At 35.1% G+C, this 17475-nt stretch overlaps 1 protein-coding gene across 9 annotated transcripts in view; it reads right to left on the bottom strand.

Annotated features, from left to right (window-relative positions):
- LOC109048914 (forkhead box protein P1-B) overlaps positions 1–14036 on the bottom strand; it is a 180392-nt gene extending 166356 nt beyond the window's left edge. For 8 of the 9 annotated variants that reach the window (XM_042726357.1, XM_042726355.1, XM_042726353.1 and 5 more), the window contains exons 1-2: positions 13719–14034; positions 5738–5807 (exon numbers count right to left, since the gene is read on the bottom strand). The gene's annotated coding sequence lies outside the window, so the exon portion shown is untranslated. Of the gene's footprint in view, positions 1–5737; positions 5808–13718 lie in introns of all 9 variants that reach the window. The other variant, XM_042726359.1, reaches the window with a different exon arrangement.
- Positions 14037–17475: the final 3439 nt, after the last annotated feature.

Here is a 17475-nt window from a genome sequence, read left to right on the forward strand (position 1 = left end):
CCAAATATTTCTCGGGTGTCTGCCATGCATCGACAATTCTCTCAGATCGCATCTTTGATAATTCACAGTGCATGATTGTCACTTGCGTATATGAGCCTCCGATTTCAGGTATTTGTCAGAGATTTCACAAAACCTGTCGGTGAGTGGAAATCAGGGCTAAAATCATGCAGTGAACTCGGCATTAGGAGACTTCTAGTCTCCTATGCAATAAAAATGTATCACAAAGTTATCACAAATCTGGATTTTGGTTTGTTGTTATAGGGTATGGACAGCAGGAAAAAATTTAAGCATTAATTTTAGCACAAGGCTGCAACATAAAATGTGAAAAAATGAAGGGGTCACACTGTATACAGACATCAAGCAAAAAAGCAACTGTAAAATTCCAAAGGAATTTAAAAGAAACACAAAAGACAAATGTTGATAGATGTATTTTCAGTGTATAAATGAGAAACCTCAAAGCAATAATGTCTTCCTCGGGGCACGCAAGAACTCACACAGGTTTGACTCAGCTACTTCATTTTGGTGGCAAACCAGCTGCTCAATACAACACCCCTCGGCATCTCCAACATGTGGTTTTAATCCACACATTTCACACAAATTGCCGTCCCTGTCAGTCTCAGACAGAAACCAGTTACCAGCCACTTTAGAGTAGTTTGATAATTGCCACTTATTTGTGTGTCAAGTCTCCCACAACCGTGAAAAGACTAGTGAAAAATCACACTGTGATAAAAACGCACTACACTCATGGTATTGTTTCTGCTTTATATCAAAGATGTGGTCTACCATCCATCACAATGAAACACCTAATCTAAAATAAAAGAAGAAAAAAAAATCAGAGAAATTTAAACCTGCAACATAATATTTCACACAACACAATTACAAAAACTTCTCCAATCTAATTCAGATCATTCAGCAACATACCAAATAAATTATTGTTTTTACATCGATCTTTCAAAATAATCCTCCTCGGCTGGCATTGGTCAGTCAACAAATAGCCCCAACCCGAACTCACACAATCAGATGACGCTGTTGCTATGCTAGGCCAATTAGGAATCACGAACCTAGAATTTAAACTTCTAGGAAATTAACCTAAAAATTGCTTATTCCTCTGCATATTTCTGCATAAACCTACAAAAGAGGAATTATTTTATCTTAGAACGCCAACCGATATTATATGTTCTGAGTCTCAGCATGATTGCGCATGTGATATTGCTTTTACACAACAGTGCAGTAAACAAAAAGAGAATACTTTCATTTTAGGTACATTACTGCCTGCCCTGTTACTTCTGTTCTGCCAACGAATAAGTTCCAAATAAAGCCATAGCAAAGTAATTTTGTGCATCTCTGAGCAAACACACAGTGGTTGAGTTTGACTGCTGAATAAATCAGCAGTTCTGAATGAATTGCTTGAATGATTCAATGAATCATTTGAATGAACAATTCAAAGACTCACTTAAAAAGACCTACCAGCGTCAATTGCGCCCTCTCCCGTGGTCTCATGGGATAGTAAAGTGTCTACTGTATGCACACTTCAGAACTTAACCAGAAGTGTGAGTTACCATGACTTGCTGTTTTATAAATTGAAACATTTCAAATCTAATAAGAATCTAAAATAAAATATCATCTAAATCAAATCTAAAAATAATGGTATGAACTGTGCTTCTTATACTCAGAAAATGCACAATATCTTTAAATTATTAACTATATATATATATTGGACCATCTCCTCACCTTATAAATCCTCTCGCCCTATACGGTGAACAATATTTTGGGATAAAAAGACATAAGTACCTCATGTGTTGAAAAGAACCACAGGAGAATGTTTATTAGTGGTGCCAGGTTTTTTTTAAATATTAAACATCAGTGCATAAACGTTAGCCACACCTTAGCAACCACACAGCAATGCTCTTGCATCCAACCACAAAAACTAGCAATGTCACGGCAAGTTTTGCACAAGCAAGTGCCAGTCACACTAAAAATGAAATGATAAGTCTTCTGCTCACAGTAAATACTCTTTATACTATGCTTTAATTGCTTTGCTGCATATTATTATACAGTTATTTACTGTGCTGTTGGTATGTGTTTCAGCTGCTATTTCACTCCACAGCATTGGACACATGTACCACCACCATGATTGTGCAGCAATAAAGAAGTGTGAATCCTGAAGCTGGACCTCATCCTGAAGACAATGACCTACCCAAGATGGGAAAATTTAAGGGAGTGGTCTGCCTGCGGTGGTCTCCCATTTGACCCGGCAGCACGGGAAGAGCCGGAGGAGATCAGGATGATTTAGAGCTCTTCTCTTAGACGTGCTGACAAGGTTAGAGGGTCAACACAGACATTAACAGGTCAGTGTGTGGCCCACTTGGGGACAATTACTCCTGGCCGCAGCTAAGTGGACACTTGATTGAACACGACAGTGCTGGGAATGCGCCATCCCTATAGATAACAATTCTAAGGACCATTTAGGATAAAAAGCCCTTGTGATACACGCCTTTATGGCCCAAATTCATCTTTCTTTGCGCTTTTAAAAAAAGAATGTTGGCAGTGTGATCGAGGGGTTATTCTCTGGGCACAAGGAAGAGAAACATTAGAGTGCGCTTGCATCTTTTGATGCTTTCAAAGAGATCACACAAGAGCAAATACAAGGTGAGGGGGTTGCTGGAGGAATCCGTGAGATGGTTTATTTCAGTTTAGAAGATTGTTTCCTCATCACGCTGAGCCTGTTAATATGTATTTTGATTGTTTTGTTTGGGTTTATAGTCGATTACAAGCTGCGATATAATTAAATTCCAAAGGAGAATCTGCAGCATTTACATTTTGATGATTGAGGTTATATGCACATCCAATTATACGTATTATTTGTAAGGTGCTAAACAATTATTTTTACTGCCTGTAAAAAAAAAAAAAAAAACTTTCTGGCTTGACTTTTACACACTGGCATCTTCCAGTACAGAGGAGCAACAGACACATTCAAACCTCCCTCGACTTTTACCTCACTTCACACATATGTTTAGAAAAGCCACATCTTCCCAAACTGGACCCCTTTCTAGACAAATTCAGAGTCAGCATTATTATTCTACTATTTCTCTTTTTCTAATAGATTTTTAATACAACACTAATGACTAGGAGGCATCTTAACCAACAAAAATATCTCCACCCACATGCTCTCTTTCTTTTTTGAGAAAACACACTTTTGATAAAGTAGCCTATTAAAAACAAGACAGAAAATTAAGTATTAAAAAGTTGTCTCTCTTTCACTTCATGAATTGGAATTTGAATTAAATTAAACCGTTTCAAACGGAAAAGGAATTTACTTAATTAAAATTGAAAGAAAATAAACTCATGCAATCCATTGTGCAAAATGAAGCATCCCTCCATCATGGTCCAATTATTAAATATGTTGAAATATATAAACTATTCTATCTTTCTGAAAATTTACATTTTGTTTGTGGTTCAAATTCCTTTAAAGTTAATAAGCATTAAAATCAGAAAGGCATTCTCAATTCAAGTCTGAATTGTACATAATTTTGGCATCTATGGGATCTAAAAGCAACCAAAAACGTTCTGTCTGTTGTACTACTGTATAACATTACAAAATGTAACAGATTGCCAAAAAAAATCATCTGTGACTTGTCTCTTCTTATGGGGTGAGCATATGTTTAGTAAAAAGGTGAGCTTGAATTGTGAAGGTTTCGGGGATATGGATTGTGGGATTGTTTACTTAAATCTTGGCAGCAGAAAATCATCTCCACATTGTCCTGCTGGCGGCCTTTGGCAGCATCGATTGCAGCTGTAGCACGTTACAGAGATGCAGAGGACACAGTTCACTTATGCTAGGGTGCACACTTGTAAGAGTTTTGGCACAATTTTGCTGTTGAAACAAATTTCAAGAATCGTAAAAGATTGCTTATGTTCTGATATTATCTAACACTTTTTTGACATTGCCAATAATATTGCTGAACTGTTTCAACTTTGTCAATAAGGATGTCAAAACGTTATGTAGAATGGCCAGTCAAAGCTGTCAACTGTGACCAAAGTCTGCAAAGACGTACATTGAAAAGCCATGGCCATTATGAAAGATTTCACTAAGTTCATTACGTACCATCTCACAAGCTGCACAGCCGTAGTGCAGCCCACTTACATGCCATGAAGTGTGGCAGAAAATAAAAGAGGTTGGGTTGAAAGATGAAAGTGAGAAAAGGATGGACACAGAGCAGAAAAAGAGAGAAAGAAAGAAAAAGAGAAAGGAATAAATAGATATCAAAAGATAGCTATGCAGAGAGCTTGAGGGAGGGAAAAGAGATAGAAAACACCACAGCTGTCTTCCACACCTCCTAAAAATAGAATTGTGTTAAAAAAGACCATAGAGCGAGAGGTGGGGGGGGGGCACTTATCCTAGTACCCGCTGGATTATCCCATTACCATGAAGCCCAACTACAGACATTTCCCTTTACCACGAAGCAGAGGCACTTGGAAGTGATGTACTCGCAAAAGGAAGTGAGCGGAGGAAGTGAGCATCTCCTCTTTTTACCTCTCTCCCCTCCGCCCTCATTAACTGGGCTCCTTTCCAATTCATTTAGGAAGACCCGAGAGCCTGCCTTCCCCTGGAATTTACTGAAATGACACAACATTATCAGATTTGCATATGCAAAACGGGTCAAGCAACAGGCACTCGCTGCTCATTTGACCTATTGCTTGTTGTGGCAAGCCGAGTTATTCCCACGGAACAATTCTGTAACCAAGTGGGCGTCATGCGAGTGCCATCTGGGTAACACTTATTTAAGGCTGGCAGAAGTCCCGTGGCAGCCCGCCTGGCGAGGAGGAGGAAAGGGGGAATAAATTGCATCATTTACTTGACATCCATTTGCCGTCGTGCCCATTTAAAACCCATGACTAAATAATTTGGTTATTCGACTGCCAGTTACCACTGTCATCCAAATTGTGCGGTGCACGCCAAGACACACGGCAAGACTGTCAAACGCACTGATAAAGGACAAGCCTCTGATGTTAACCATGCAAAAACGCATCTCTGTAAGCATATTCACAACCTGCAGTCTATTTTAACTAAAGACTCCTTCCAGAATGGTCCTATGTTACAATCATGACAACTAACTCATTTTTTATCCAAGCAAGTGGTTCAGAAATTGAAGAGTACACCAGATTGGGATTGTAGAAAACAACAGGGATTGGAGTACCAAATTTAAGGATACAAATGGTAGGAGACACAGAATAAACAATGAATAGAATGGAACAGTAATTCTTAAGCTTTATAACTTAGATGTTGTCTCTTTAGATGCTTCAGAATTCACTTGGTTGCATTTGGATTTGAATGATGAAATTCTCCTCCATTTTTGCTGCTTCCTCCATATTTAACTTTTAAAAGTTATGTTGATTGTTTTGAGTATTTTTAATGCAAAACTGTGGTGACTAAACCAAAATGGGTTTTTAATGGCTGACAGGGGTAACTAAAGAGTGCCGTAACCGGCTGCCCATATAATAACAATACAAGCCTTTTATGTTATAGAAAATTATCAAAGATTATCATCCAATGCTGATTAACTCATAATATATACAAGTATGGGCTGATATATCAGTGGATACCAAAAAAAACAATAAAACAACAACAATTGAACAAAAAGGCCACGTAAGCATTAATTAGTATTACGAATAAGCATTGTGATCCCTTTTAAATGAAAATAGCTGGTTCAAAAGGAAAAGGTATGAAGTTCCTTACTGTATCAGGAGGTAAACTGACAGGTGATCGAAGGCTGTACGCATAAATCCCTCTAGTCTTGTTGAAGTGCCTGAAATCACAAATATACAAAAATCAACAGTCAGTGTGGCAGGTGTTATGGATACAACTTTTATGTGACTTTATTATAGATCAAGGAACAAAAAATAGCTTTCACGAAATAGGTTTCATAACATTTTATTTAGAATATGCATCTATTTTTCATGAATCCAAGTTTAATTTGGTGTACCCAATACACTGCATTATAGAAAACAAAAAAGTGTAGTATACCAATAAACTGCAAGTGATAAACCCTCCTGAAAGTATCCATTCAATTACTGTAAACAATTGCATATCAAGTACACAGAAATGCACTCAAAATTCCTATCTCGCCGCTCTATAATATTAAATCAAAAGATTGATTCTCTCATTTTCAAACTTTGAAGTTCACTCAGCAACGGCCAGTTGATCAATCCATGCCTCAGAAATCATACATTATGCTCATTCATAACATCAAAATGCTTTTAGAGAAATATACAGTAATCCCCAAGTACACTTCTCAGGCCTCTTTCTCAACACTCACAAAGCTTTGCTCTGCACTACGAAAAGAACCAACAAATGGTGCTTTATTGTTACAGAGTTTTTTTTTTCTTTTTCTTTTTCTTTAGAGCTTAGATATCACCACCTGTTTGACTAAGTATGTGTAAAGACAGCGCTTGGATTTTCGTCAGGAAATTTCTGGACCTAAAATATAATGTTGTCATGGCATTTCAGTAAACATTTCAATTTGCTTGTATAAACTGGCGCACAAAGAGCAAAACCACCTGTATGCAGGGTTCGTACAGAAACTGCAAAATGAAATTCCAGGACTTTCAAGGACTTTTTAAGCACTACTTTTTTGGTTTTCAAGGACTAAAATCAGAGTTCTTACTTGTTAAACTATTTTGTTATTAACTTTCAAATTCTAATAAACTAATAAAACTAAATGGCACAAATAAAGTGCAGCAAAAAGCATGCAATGACTGAGGCAACTTTAACATTTGAAAGAATAATATGGCAAAGTTATCGCTTTCCTTATTCAAACTGATTTTTTTTCATGAATATGATTGACATGAAGAATGAAAGCTTTATCATACACTTGGGAAATTATAAGCTATATCAACACTAAACAACACTAGGGTGTGTGACAATACACTTAGCTCACAAGATATACAGATACTTGGTTCACTAGAATGAGACAATATTTTAATAATATTTTTAATATTTTATTTAATGACAAAATATTTGTCATTTAATCACACAAATCAAAACAATGCAGTTGTATTTTGAAATATTTAACTAATCTAGGGCTGTAACTAATAATTGTTTTGGTAATCAAGTAATCTACTGATTATTTTGACAACTGAGTAATCTGATATTTTTAGTAATACAAATAGAAGTGAAAAACAGGCTTTAGTATGACTATTTATATATAAACTAACAATAAGGGAATAATAATTGGTTCAAATAAAGTAGCAAAACCAAGTAATTACATGATTTTATTGAACAACCCTGACCCTAGGATACAAATGTAATATGCCTACACAAAATATGAACATAACCAACTTAAGTTAATTATGCATTATAACAAATACCTGCAGAGGGTGCAAACATCCTGGCCATGCTTTACTTTACAGCATGATTCAAAGACGTTTAAATCCATTTAATTTTAATATTTGGCCACCTGCAAACTCAGAGCAAGGGTTTGAACTTTTATACGCGATGTACAACAAAATCGCATACTTAGAAATATGCTGATGAATTCTCCTGTGTTGGCATAGGTTTATAAATGATTTACATTACAAATCTAGTGAGATAACATGCACTGTTTTCCAAGATGAATGTTAAGCAACACAAAACTCCCGAGTGGCTCAGATGGAGATGCGCTCCACACTTGTAAATGATAACAGTGCAACACAAAACGCATCAGACTTTATATGCATTCCCAAATGAAACCCAAACAAACAGCACATGCAATAAAAGACCGAACAATGTAATGCAAGCACTATAAAAAGTTTTACCACAAACACAACTTATATTAATATATAATGCGAGACCATTTTCACCTCAAGGAGTAATATTGCGAGATCTCGTGCGCTGCTTAAAGCCAGGCGAAATGGCTCTGTATTTATATCAGATGTGGTGCATCGTTAATTTTGTGTAAAAATATTGTTTTATCGAGGTGAAAAAATAACACATTTCATATATACTGCCCTTTAAAAATTTAAGTACTTTTCAAGTACCTTCTCAAGAATATGGCTGTTTTCAAGGGTTTTCCAGGACTTAAATTTCAAAAAGTCAAATTCAAGTACTTTAAGCACCTTGTACGAACCCTGTGTATGGCAACTCCTGGATATAACAGCGCGTCAGAAGCATAAAACTCAGCACGTTTTCCAGCCTTGAGAGCGCATCAAGCTCAGACTGAGCTACATCCAAGAGCTTGCGAGAAACATCTTTTAAACAGCTTCTTGAAGTGAGGTGACAATGACTCAAACCGATTCACTTTCAGTTGCTTTCTCAAAGAGGCAAGCAAAAAAGGCTGTACGTGTGAGCTTTCATGTGAATGAGGCAGGTTTGCTACTGAGTTGAGCATTTAAGATAATTACCGTGCTTTCATAATGATCCATCCGATAAGGCCTTACATATATCACATAAACAAGCAACAAAACGTCAATTAAGACCACCCGAATTGCTTCGAAGTTCAAACCGGCAAATAGGCCACATTTTAGTATCAACACACATACAGATGTAAACAGAAGATCAAAGAAAAGTTCGCTCATTTTTTCGCCTTTGAATTCATTTGAACATTCAATTGGAAAAAAGAAACCTTCTCGCAAAACTAATTAACATGCACGCTAAGATAAGGTAATTAGTACTCGAGCTGGTTTCCTGATTAAACATACTCTAATTGAGAGCATGCTGCTATTGAGAGGGAGGAAAAACTCTATTCCCTCAGAGGGCACTTAAACGATGTCCCTTTCACAAACACGTAAGCAGAGACAAAACGACTCAAAGGCTGGGACAAAATGCACGTTAATTACCAGTCAACAATACTGGCAACTACTCTATCCTTATTCGTGCACGTTTCTCCACTATATACGATCCTTCTTAAATAATATTTTCAACACAAAACTTGTTCAGAACTTGTTACTCTGATGGTAAGTGTTGAAGAATAAATAAAAAAATAAATAAATAAATAAATAATACAATAATAAGTAAAACATTGTATTTACACTGGGAATCAAAAGTTTGGAATAATTAAGATTTTTTATGTTTTTGAAAAAGGTGTCTTATGCTCACCAATGCTGCATTTATTTGGTCAAATATACTATAGGAACAGTAATATGTTAGAAATGAAAACTGTTTTCCATTTAAAGATATTTAAAATATATTAAAAATGTATTAGTTGAATTTTCAGCAGCCAGCAATAGTTTCAGGAATCATTCTAACATGCTGATTTGCTGCTCAAGAAACCTTTATATACGTGTATATATATAAAACATAAAAAATACACAGACATTGTAACATGTATAATTAAACATAACATATATAATTACATATATACATCTAACTAGCAACACTGCTTTAATATCAGAAGGACAAGACTGAGTACCAAAGAGGTTACAATGACTAAATTCTGAACTGACTCGGTGAAAAACACTGGTGTGAAGGTCCCCATAGCCAGTTGAGTTCATAATTTAAATGTCAAGGTGATGTTACCAAGCTCAAGTATTTTATTACAATTTTCAAAGTGACAGTCTAAAAAATATCACATAAAATAGTACAAAATATTTTAAACATAAAAGTGAGACTATGAATCGATATTTAATGAAGTCATATATGCTGCAATTTCCAGATATCAAAATAAGCTCTTAAAAAAATAAACAAATAAAAAAAGTACTATTTTATTTTAAAAAATTAATAATAATAATAGTAAAATAAATTCTGGATAAATAAACATGTATACATAATACATTGATTGATTGATTAACTGACTGATTAATTGATTGATTTTGGTCAAAATTTGAGTTAATGTGTCAACTGGTCCAGCAGAAAATAAACTTTACTATTGAGCCCTACCTCTTGCATATTGCAGCGCATGAGAAATCACACACACACAAAAAAAAAAAAAAAAAAACTACTGCATGCCATGGAGTTCTTTCATGCTTTTCTGTCCATTTCTTTTTAACTGAATTACCAATACCAATGCCAATTTTTACAAAGACAAAAAAAAAAGGCTGGGAAGATTCTTTGCACATTATGCATGACATAAAGGTCTACAAATGCAGCGATTCAAATTCCTGGAAAGTACTATTGCTTAAGGATTTGCTGTAAAATTCTGGAATCTAGGCACTGGCTGCTGCTCTTCAGCTCTTCGGGGCTAGATCAGTGAGAAAGTGATCCAACGAGCTGATCCCAGCTCAGCTGTCAACTTCACAGCTGGCATAAAGGGACTTGTGAGTATCACGCCATTTCAACATTTAATCCAGCCTCTAATCCAATCCATTTGGATTAACAATCCAATAAAAAATGACATCCAGGATGACTGGCTATAAATCAACAATTTCAACTGTAACAAATCAGTGAATTCTAACTGTACAGAAAGTCTTGATCACTAAAACATTTCGTCATAGATTCAAACTCTTTTCATTTAATTTTAGTACACTGTTTTGAATAGACATACACTACCAGTCAAACACACTTGAATGAATTTAAATTTCTCATGATCTTAAAAATATTTGATCTAAAGGCTCACACTTAAATGACTGAAATTATGTTACACAAAAAAGTAAATGCATTTTTAATAAATTAGCAGACAGTGGAGGAAAAGCAGCGGTCAAATCTCCAGGATTAAAAAAACATCCCAGCAGGAATCTAAACAAAGGGTGGAAACTTTGAATAGATAGATAGATAGATAGATAGATAGATAGATAGATAGATAGATAGATAGATAGATAGATAGATAGATAGATAGATAGATAGATAGATAGATAGATAGATAGATAGATAGATAGATAGAAACTTTTGACTGGAAGTCTATAAATAAATAAATAATAATTCATAAATATGTGCCCAAAATGTTGACTGGTAGTGCATAATTAAATAATTCATAAATAGATGTGTCTGACCTTTTGACTAGTAGTGTATAAATAAATAGATAAATGAATAAAAACAAACAAATAAATAAATAAATGCATAATTCACAAATAGATGTGTCCAAACTTTTGACTTGTACTGTATAATATAATTATATAATATAATAATAATTATAAAATGGCACATTCCTTGTCAGTTTACATCCATCTACACATTTGTAACAAAAAAAAGGGAGAAAAAAACAACATTCTTTTTAAATTAACTGGGTGAGATATATTTAAAAAGAAAAAGTGACAACTTCCAGTCAACTTGTATAATTTTCAACTGCCTTCAAGTACGCAAATGATAAAGTACTTGGGTTGGTGTGACAAACAACAAGCTATAATTAACTCTAAGCAACGTACTGTCACACAGTGACAGCGTCCAGTGTTGCCATAGAAACAAAAATCTGGCTGCATCCTCAACTCAAGCCATCCAGCATCTGGCCAGGGGCCTGCCTTTCAAGCCAGGAAACCCATCATGAAAGCCACTCGGTAAAGAGGGACAACAGCTGCCCGAACACACAGCAAGACACGGGACACAGCAACCTCTCTCCCACGTTATGTTCCAGACATCACAACTTCATGCATTAGTCGGCAGGCTGTCTATAACCTCTACGATTCTCAGATTACAGTTCATTTAAGTGCACTTTAACTCAGCAAATTAACATGTTAATAACCTTTCTGTACCATAACCACCGCACACATCTGAGTCATCAAGCCCTTTTGCACGATTGCGAGTAAATCTGAAAATACCACTTCTAGAATGCAAAATTTGCACACTTTTCCTGTAATACCCTGACAAAGTAATATTTTGCACAAATCTATTTTTGATGAAAATTTGATCCATTTTTTTTTTCTATGAAAAAATACAGAATGGAGACGCAAGAGTTGATTTTTTACTACAGGTAGTTGGTGAGCACAGTAGTGAAGTAACGTGAGTAACGCTCTCCTGCCACTGAGCGCCTAGGCCGAAAAGTTGCAAAGAAAAGTTCAGCCAGTGCTTTTAATCCTGGGTCAGTCTGCATTTGCAGAGGTCCATTTCTGCATAAGTGAACACACAAACTCCAGTGCCTGTTCAAACAGTGTCTTTCTCTCTCTCTCCCTCCCTCCTTCTCTTTGTCTCTCCCTCTCAGGCAGCTCATGACAACGGCCCAGCAGCAGCACTGTTTGATCTCCAGTGTTTTCCTTAATCTGGGTTGTCAAGGTTCACTTGTTGGAGGCTGTTTACTTTACTTCTCCTACAAAAAAAAAAAAAAAAGAATTGCTTTTTTTTTTTTTTTTTTTTTTTTTTTTTTGTCTCCTTCCCTCAGACAATGACTAATCCAAAGAACTGAGCCGTACCAACGCTGGGTGTTAAAGCTGCTACTCCTATTTTAAAGTGTGATTTTAAAAGACATTTAAAAGTTACATTTATGTGAATCAATAAGCAAACAAATATGGTAATATTACAATTATTGATTAGTAATTTCAGCTTGTACCCTTTTTATTACACCCATAGTACTAATATACATTCACACACAAATGCAAAAAGCAACATTTCTTGTACCAAAATTTAAAAAAAAAAGAAAACTGCATGGATCCATTTTGTGTTTGTATGCAAATTTATATGAGATATAAAGGATATAAAGTACAGCATTGTAATGTATGTTAAAAAAATTATCTATGTCTATTCTATCTATGGTACATTTTTTTCTGTATAATTTGTAAGTGTTAAAAAACAACAAAATATATGAATGTAAAAAATTTATATATTTTAAAAGAGAGATGAACAATAGTGGGACCAAACATAGTATTATGTTAAGAGAACTTCGGGTTAATTATAAATAAATGTATACTGGTAAAAGTTCAACTGACATTTTAAAAGAAAAAGAAAAGTGCTACTTTTATTCTGATTAAGTGCACAAAGACTGCATCCAGTTTAAGTTTCTTTCCTCCACTTTTTGTAAGCTAACTTTTGCTCGTCTTTTATTGTTGTATTTGTAGTAAATGTATTTATCCACTTGTTACGTATATCAAACTCCGAAAGTACAGTTGATGCACATTTAACTCGGACACTTGTTACAACACAATCATGTTGAAAACCAACTACACTTGGGCTGTGTCTCAAACCTTGAGATATGACAGCATTTAGAGAATTGACAGGCTCGTTCGAACGTTCGATAGCCTCAGAAATGCTGTCTAGCTAGGCAGCTCACTAGGTTTTGAAACACAGCCTGCTCTTGCTGAAGTAACACTTAATTCTGAACGCTTCTGTTCTCATCTCCATAACCCAACCGGATGATAGACTGCACTGAACTTTTGTTAATGCACGGAAAAATTGTTGCGATATTCTGAACGGTTTTCGTACACGTTAATAGTAAAGAGATGCACCAGTAGAAGTTTTTTTTTGTGGTTGAGGGAACACGTGGGGAAAAGTCCCCTATACAACACTGTATCACCGAAAGAAATCTCGGCTCGCAAACTTTTACGCCATCGATAACGAACGCACAGAGATTTCAATACATCGTTTTTACGCATCACGTCACACCCGAACTGTCACACACATGCAGCGATACAATGTTGTTTCCACAAACAAAAATGAACAGCGAAACAACTTGCTAGCCACAGAGCTAACTTATGAAAAAGTGCTTGAAAACTGAAAACAGAATTAATCCCCCGGAGAGCAGTTATTAGACACGCGAGCAATAATGCTGTTTGTTCATTTGCTTATTACGCCGTTAAAAACAATAAGGCAACAATTAGATAACAAAGAAAAACTCTCCATGTGCCCTAAAATGTTGCAGAATGCTGGAAGAGAATGAACTTACCGGGGTTTGACAGGGACGCGATAAACGCGGAAATTTGTGCGTGATAACAAATTCAACTCTTCACACTATCTTGTATACCACGAGCGCATGCTATAAAACGTACTGTAAATAACCAACAAATATATCACTCCGCCAGCGGTACTAACTTCAGCTGCAAACACTGTACTGGTAGCAACGCCACCGTTTCGAGCCCGGTTTACGCCGCCTTTCTCCACGGAGCAGCTTCGGATGATATTACACTTTATTGCGCCTTGCACACACACAAAAAAGAGAGAGAATCGCGGATTTGGATGTTGTTATTTTTTAGTGTTCTATGCCCGTGACGTCACATCCACCTGCTGGGTAAACAACATTCGTGCAGATCTTTGCGCTGCAAAACAAAAGTGTCAAAAAGTCACAGATACATAAGTTAGCTTAGAGATAGGAGATTCTTTTTTTGCCAGACGACGTAATTTTTACTAATTTCTTTGCTAGTAAGTTTGGTAATTGCAACTGATATAGGCTAAGTACAGAATTTATTTTTTCCCAAGAAAATGTCCAATGAAGCAAGACAAGGTGGGGGTGACAGTTCAGGAGAAGGACAACCCATAAGAAAGGAAGTGCAGTTAGTGTGGAAATTTTAATAGTAGTCAAAAGTCCAGTAACCACTCAGTGGCTATAACCAGATTTAGTCTTAACTAAATACACATAATATTATAGTGTACTACCATATTCACTTAACTTTCTTTGGCCTAATAAATAAGTTGACACATGTAAATATCAAGATTTTACATTAAATGTAAAATCTTGTTGTGTGTGTGTGTGTGTGTGTGTGTGTGTCAGTGTTGGGCAGTAACTAGTCACTAGTAACAGTTACTGTAATATAATTACTTTTTACAGTAACTAGTAGTGTAACTAATTACTAATACGATTTCAGTAATAATATTACAGTTACCATTCATAAAACAGCTTAGTTACTTTTGATGCCTCAACCCTGCTGATTAAAAATCCAACAATCAAAACATTCCTAGATTTATTTTCATAATTTACACAACTCGCACATGCATGTGATGTCCCCAGTACAGCAGGCAAGCTTGGAATATGGAAAAGCTTACATTCAGCAGATAGAAATATTGCAATATATTGATTTTGTCAGGAAAAAAGATGATCTGAACACTGTTGTGTAAGTTGTGGCTTTACTTTACTCTGGCATTACATCCCACCCACATCCCTCTCATTAGCATGTGGTACATTATATTACTATAATTAAAAATCTTTTTAGAACATTTCTGACAAACTTATGTGATTTGATAAAATACATAATGAAATAATCATATATGGGTAACAGCGGAATTACAATTAGTTTCAAGCTACACATGACAGTTAATGAAATGTAATACAACACTTCTACTTGAATGTCACTATTGATCACTATTGAGTGTTTGTAATAACTTCTGACTGCAATGCAATGTGGATTTTGGTCAAATGATGAGGCAGAAATATGTTGTTAGCAACATTCTAGAAGAATTTTATTTGGAAGATACACAGTTACAACTTCTGTGGGGTGTGAAGAAAAAATAATGTAACTAGTAGTGTAACTAATTACTGTTGCCAGAAAGTAAGATTAACGATTAATTGCATCCAAAACTAAAAATTTTGTTTACATAATATATGTGTGCAATATATGTGTACAGTATATAAATACACACACATGCATGTATATATTTAAGAAAAATATATTATGTGTATATTTTATATTAAATATATTTATATTTGATATAGTTTATATGAATATAAACATATACATGTAAATATTTTTAAAATATATGATGTTTGTGTGTGGCTCTCTCTCTCTCTCTCTCTCTCTCTCTCTCTCTCTCTATATATATATATATATATATATATATATATATATATATAAATAATAAATAAACACAGCACACACACATATATTATGTAAACAAAAACTTTTATTTTGGATGCGATTAATCATGATTAATCGTTTTACAGCACTGCCAGAAAGTAATAAGTAAAGTAACAATATTACTTTTGAAAGGAGTAACTAATAATAATTAATATATTACACTCTTTGACTAACTAGCCCAACACTGGTGTGTGTGTGTGTATATATATATGCGATTATATATATATATATATATATATATATATATATAATTTAACAGATTTTATTCTGATAGATAGATAGATAGATAGATAGATAGATAGATAGATAGATAGATAGATCTAAATAGTGACATGACATTCAGCCAACTATGGTGACCCACACTCAGAATTCGTGCTCTGCATTTAACCCATCCAAAGTGCACACACACAGAGCAGTGAACACACACACACACTGTGAACACACACCCAGAGCAGTGGGCAGCCATTTTATGCTGTGGCACCCAGGGAGTGGGGGTTCGATGCCTTGCTCAAGGGCACCTAAGTCATGGGTATTGAAGGTGGAGAGAGAACTGTACATGCACTCCCCCCCCACACACAATTCCTGCCGGCCCGAGACTCGAACTCACAACCCTTCGATTGGGAGTCCGACTCTCTAACCATTAGGCCACGACTTCCCACACACTTTGACCTCTTTTAAAATATTTATTATCTTGATAAGGTTTTTAATGTTGCTTTTACATATTTCAGTAGATTTCTGTCTCTTTCTTGAAAGTATTCTTGGTTAAGTATTCTTGGATGTGATAAATGAGCTGTTTCTCATTAAATGAATTGATGTGATAAATGTCTCAGTTAAAAAAAAAAAAGGTCATAAAAGCAGCAATTATAGAATATTTAAGAAAATGCTGTTTAAAACAGCATGTTACACACAGCTTCCCAAGAGTATTTCATATCAGCAAGCCACAAATATATTTCAAGAATCCCAAAAGCCAAAAGGTCATTTTCAGTGAAATCTGTATGTAGTGAACTGTACATCTCTCTCTCTCTCTCTCTCTCTCTTTCTCTCTCTCTCTCTCTCTCTCTCTTTCTCTTTCTCTCTCTCTCTCTCTCTCTATATATATATATAATAAAATTATATATATTATATATAATTATATATTATAAAAAGACTAAATAATAAGAAGAAAAGAAAAGGAAAAAGAGAGCATAATTATTGGTCGGGTCAATGAGATGGTTACTGTTCGGTGTGAACAGCATTAATCTCAGATCTTGGAGTAAGGGACAGTAAGGGACAACACACAGTTCAAGTGACAGTGAAAGACGGTGCATCTCTATGGGCCCAAGTTGATGTGTTTCACGGATATAGAGCGCCACCCTCTGGACTATTGTGTCTCCTGCAGACATGTGGAGCTGATTTTTTTTAGAAATTTGTCATGAAATAAATTCAATATATAAAAACAGGTCTGCTAAAAATGGTTGCTAAATATAAACAAATTAATAGTTATAGTAAAAGTAATAACAGTTAATTTAAGCTAATTAGAAGTTGAAAATTAATTTTAATTATCAAACTATTTGTATAAAAGTAAAAAAGGGTAAAAATTTAAATCATCCAGTGTATTATAGACCAGACCAAATAAATAAATAAATAAATAAAACACTTCAAACACCTGACATGCCAACTAGAATACAGTAATGTGTTAACAAAATCTGTACACACATGTGCAGCTAAGGAGCCCTGGCTTAATATACACTAGTCCTTCTCAGATATGTTTTAGAATATATATATATATTTTTTTTATTAAATAAATTTTTGCAATAACATTTTTTGTCTTCTTAGAAAACTTCACACACACACACACAAAAAAAGTACCTCCAT

Source organism: Cyprinus carpio, chromosome B6 (genome assembly GCF_018340385.1).
Source record: "Cyprinus carpio isolate SPL01 chromosome B6, ASM1834038v1, whole genome shotgun sequence".
NCBI lineage: Eukaryota > Metazoa > Chordata > Actinopteri > Cypriniformes > Cyprinidae > Cyprinus > Cyprinus carpio.